Source organism: Lonchura striata, chromosome 3, assembly GCF_046129695.1.
Source record: "Lonchura striata isolate bLonStr1 chromosome 3, bLonStr1.mat, whole genome shotgun sequence".
In the NCBI taxonomy this organism is placed as follows: Eukaryota; Metazoa; Chordata; class Aves; order Passeriformes; family Estrildidae; genus Lonchura; species Lonchura striata.
In genome coordinates, this window is record NC_134605.1 from 79,427,233 (window position 1) to 79,432,752 (window position 5,520).

The following is a 5,520-nucleotide window of genomic DNA, read 5'->3' on the forward strand; positions in this document are numbered from 1 at the left end:
CTCCATAGTCCAAGCCCCTTTGACCAAACATCCCAACTATGATAGGCTCCAGGCATCTTTCTGTAGTTCCTCTTCTTTAGAAGCACCGCTAAGGAAAGGTCTGCATGAAATTTGCAAACAATCAAGAACTCAACTGGTCTAATTAAAACAGAATGTACTAAGAATGTATAGAAAAACCAGAATGGACTGAAAGGACTTGTCTGAGTGAGCAACTAACTCAGTTTACTCAGTAAATGTCAGGCTACGGAGGTACATCTTGGATTCATTACAAAGGAAGCAATATCTTACTTGTCCTCCGCTCCTATCCTCGGGCAGCTGTCAGCAAGACAATCTCTTCCTTCCTCTCCTTTCTGATCCTCTTGACTACAGTGTCTCAGAGACACAGCCTCCAGTGTCCGACATTTCTTGCCCCTACTGCTCCCACAAACACCGTTCCTTTATAGCCTGTGACCACTTTTGATGTTCCAGTTGTGACAGATTTCATTACCTTATAACATGCGCTGGTCACAGTTGTATTTCAACAATGAAATGTCTGCACCATCTGGGATAAGAGTCTCTCTTCTCTCTACAGTGGTTAACACCTTCTAACATGACCCTCATCCCTGCCCCCTCCAGCTAACTCTGGAGTTATATTTCCCAATTTCCTTTCTCAGAACTTGGCATTTCAAAAGCCTCTTTGATCTTGCCATCACCTCAGCATGCCTGAAGGGTAAAGATGTATAGACCATGGTTTGCATGTCAGTCTCCCCTCATTCAAGGTGTTGGACTGGCTAGGTCGATTTGTCCATAAAGCAACAAGACTGGTATTTTCATATCATTTTATTATTGATACTTCTCCATAACACTGATGAATTATGGACAAATTAAAGTCCGTCTATCCCAGTCACTAGGGAATTCACTGCCTTTTGGTCCACAGAGTTCTGTTTCTGGACTGCTTTTCATTTTGCCTTTTTCATATATCTTGCATTTAAATCATGATTGCCCTGAATTGTCAGCAAATCAAAAGAAGATTTCAGATAAGGGGAAAGACAAGTAAAATGAAAAGTACAACACTGCACTTCTGACTCCTTATTTATGGCAGAGACAGGTATGCAGGATCTGAAAGGCCTCACCTATAAAGAGTAAGTCCAGTCAAACTTTGGAGAATAAATTTAAACCATGTGTTCAAAGAGGAATGGTGTCATACTACTTACCTGATAATAGCCTGATCACTTAAGAGTACAAATGCAGTAATTTTTCTTCTCCAGTGCTATGCAGCAACAAAAGGCAATATTTTATTCTACAGAAATCCAGAACAATTTTAAACTATATAGCTTTCACTGAAAGACAACCTCAAAAACCTGAAACTCTTTTACCCTGCTCCGGCTCAGGTACTTTCTCTGACACTGTTCATAACATAAGCACTTCACCAAGGCCCTGAACACAGGAAGGACCCAGTAGGCATCTTCTTTCACCGTGTTCTTTTGCTCACTCGTAAGCCACTTGCTGTTTCTGAGCTGTTCTCATACAGCTTAGTTCCTCTTAGAAAACTACAAGTATTTTCCCTTAGCCCAATTTTTTTACCACTAATTTTGAAAACAGATTTTATTTTGTAGATGCTGTAGCTAAACAGTAACAGCAGATATTGCAAACTGCTACATCTAAAAACCAGGATTTCAGAAGAGAACTGGGATCTCACAGTATTTGTGATGCTAATAAGTAGTGTTGGTGATATTGTAATGATGTTATTATGATGACTATTATCCCACTGGACAATGCTTACATTTGGTACAAAATGTCAAGCTAAAAGGGTCAGTTCCCATTAATCTTAATGGAAAAATGTTTTGAAGAGATGATAAGAGCATAACCCATTTCACCTTTTAAACTGATTTTTTTTTTTTAAATTTAGGAGGGCACATAATTTTGAATTTTAGCTAATTTATTATTAAATTGGTGGAAAAGTGTTAAGCTCAAAATAAAACTACTTTTCCGATTTTTAATGGATCTACCTTATTTTCTATTTGGATTTTTTTTCATGAAAATATCTAAAGTGGTGCCCTTTGGCTAGTTTTAGAGCAAGACTTAGTTTTCTGCTACAAATCTTTCCTGCAGAGCTAAAATGCCACTTGTCTGGGGTGTGTATATGCAAGTTACCCTCCAAATTCACAGATCACAGCAGGCCTGTGGGTGAATCACAGAATCAATTATGTTGGAAAAGACATTTGAGATCATCAAGTCCAACCTATGACTGAACACCACCTTGTCAACTACACTGTGGCACTAAGTGCCACATCTGGTCTTTCCTTCACCACCTCCCTGAGCAGTCCATTCCAATGTCTAATCACCTTTTCTGTGAAGAAATCCTCCTAATGTCCAACCTAAACCTCCCCTGGTGCAGTTTTAGACTATGTCCTCTTGTCCTGCAGCTGGTTGCCTGGGAGAAGAGGCTGAACCCTGTCTGGCTATACCCTTCTTTTAGGGAGCTGTTGAAAGTGATAAGGTCACCTCTGAGCTTCCTCTTCTCCAGGCTAAACATCCCCAGCTCCCTCAACCACTCCTCATAGGACTTCTGCTCCCTAACCTTCCGCAACCCCACGTGGGAAAATGCAAGAAAATACAAAATTAACGTGGAGGGGTATTTAGGCAAGAAGGCTGGATCTGGACTCGGATGAACTTGGATCAAGCTCCGTGAGGTGCCAAGGACGCAGCACGGCCCCGAGGCTTGGCATGGCACCTCAGCGCCTTCAGAAGGGTTGTGGGGGTGGCAGTGGCAGAAGGTTTCCCCTTGCCCGGCACTCCAGGGGAATTGCAGCGCCTTCCTTGAGGGGCCGGGGCACAGCCCCTCGCCCGCCTCGGGCCCCGCATGGCCCGACAGGGGCCTGCCTCCTCCCGCTCTCGGCCCCGAGCATCTCCTCCGGGGTTTAGAAACCCCTCAGGGACAAGGTCAGAGCAGTCCTTCCGCAGACCGAGGCAGAAGGAGCGGCAGGACCGTCCTTTGCCGGCGAGCGAGAGCCCTCGGGCCTGGGGGCGCTGCCGCAGCGAGCCGGCGCTCGGCTGGCCGGGCTGCGGGCTGCCCGCCGGAGCGCCAGGGCTCTCCGCGCACGGGAGTGCTGCGGGGTGCCTCATACCCCATCCAGGGCAGCGACTGGACTATCCCAGTCTGAGGCTCGGCTGCCTGCAATTCCATGTGGAAAAGGGACGCTACAATCATAGTATCTAAGTATTGACTATTTCAGAATATTTAGGGTTCTATGGTATGTGCAAAATTCGAGTAAAATCTGTCACAGAAAAGCTTTCTGCTGGTCTCTTTCATTCGAAGCTGTAATCTCCTCCTGCTCTGCTGATGAGAGGGAAAATTAAAAAATGACATTTGGTTAAGATCTTAAAAATAACAATAAAATAAAGTAGCAGTAAGAGAGCAGAGTGTGGGTCTCTGCCAACACGGTACAGCAGACCAAGGGCAAAACCGCTGCTGCCCATGTGCATCAGCAGCAGTGATGGAGACATGGGGAAAATGCACACAGCTCCCTGTTCCTCAGCCACATTCCTTGATGCCACCCATCATCCTTTGCACGTCTAAGGAGACGGGTTTTGCTCTGAAACTTGTGAGTGTCTGCATTTGTAACATATTAAATAATGTGCAATTCTTAGTATTTTGCCTTTTCTAAGGGTCTTTGACTGATCAGTATTAGTATTAATTGCTGTTAACACTAAGGTGCTGTTCATGAGTACCATAAGAGCTTGGATATTTCAAATTTGCATTTATATTTTTTTGGTGTATAATAGGGAAGGTGTGTGTTTGAGACCAGTTTTAGGGGGTTTTGTTTCACCAAAGATGTTAGCTCCAGTCTTGCTATTCCAGTGGAAGGGAGAGAGGTTACCAGGTATTGGGCACAATATTCTTCACAAAAAACTCCAAGTCTGTGACTCTTCTCCAGCTTCCAAATCAGTTTAGAAAGAACAGTTGATATCAGAGGTGATAAAATTTAAAATTATAAGCAGCCTGAAGATGCTCAGTAGCTGACACACAGGTAAAGTAACAGATAGGGAAGAAAAAAATATTTTCTTTTTTCTCACAGCTCTTTTGTGATTTTCTAAGAATGCAAATGAGGCAAAGTTTGCAGAGAGAATTAACATGTTTTATTAGGTTAGAGCTTACAGAGCTAGAAATATGTGTACTAGCTCTTGGGCTCTTACCTGCACATAAGCACTTAAGAAAGTTTACCTGTTTCCCAGATATATTTTTTTTATATCCAACTGAATATTTGAATTTTCAGGTGTCTGAATTTGTCAGAGCCTTTCAAGACCTTTCTCAGAGCTTGTGACACAAATTTTGTATTTTATGTCTTAAATTTCTTTCAGTTTATTTATTTTACACCTTGATGTTTGCATACACAGTGCCCTGATTGCATTTTGTAATACTAGTATAAATGATGAAAATGGAAAGAGAAATATATAAAAAGTTCTTTCCAAGAAAAAAAAAGTTGGTTATTATAGTAGTTAAGCATACAGAAAACTGTAAATGCATATTGCAGGATGTGAGAATATCTTGTACTGCATTCACAATTTAGGATGTGTCACTTTTCAGTCTACTCTTATTTCCCAGTAATAGCTGCTATCCATCAGAGGGCACTCCTGATCCTACAAAGAAATAATGTGGTTTGCTAGAACAATAGCGAACAGCCAGACTTCCCTAATCTGGAAACATGCTTTACATGATTTATATCCCATTGGCATCTGGATTATGAGTCAACAGATGATAAAGTCAGATATTTATGACACCTCCATTTACCACCCTTTACAGCGCAGTGCTAAATATCGTATAACTGATGCACTTGATTTAAAAGTCACTTGCAGCATAGTAGTTCTAGCGATTTTTTCACAATTTAATATGGTGCTTAGCTCAGGCTGTGAGGGAAGTTTGCTAAAAGGAATGATTAACAATAGGGCCTGTGTTCCTTTAGCAATGTCCTTGTAAGAGTGTTAGTGTAGCAGTGTCCATGTAAGAGTCTGTAAGATACTGAGTCTGGTGTAATGTGGTCTGTTCTTACTGACATTGACCTAGGAGCAGCTTGTCTGGTTGTATGTGAGAGGAGTCAGACAGGTTAGCTGCGTGATTAGCATAAAAGTTTGGTAAGCTTTAATATTTTCTTTATTATGATCTTATTCCCTGGTGAATTTTGCCTTATATGTCCTTTTATATGAGTGTAATTTTTTTTTTTCCTGTGAGAAACATTCCTAAAGCATGCATTTCTTTATTTTTTTAAAATGCACTTCTTTCTTTGAAGGAGAGCATTTTTTTCTCCTTGCAAAGCAAAATCTTAAAAACAGTTTCTGGTTCTTGAAAACAATTTCAGGAGTTTAGAACATAATGTTCACAAAAACAATAAATCAACTACCAGAACTTTTCTTTTTCCTTTTCCATAGAGAAAGGGGTTACTCAATGACACCTCTAACCCTAAGATAGGCAAAAAAAGGGGGGGGGGGGAGGAACCTGTCAAACCTTGTTTTTTTACCTCCAGCCTCAGCCCCACAGGGTAT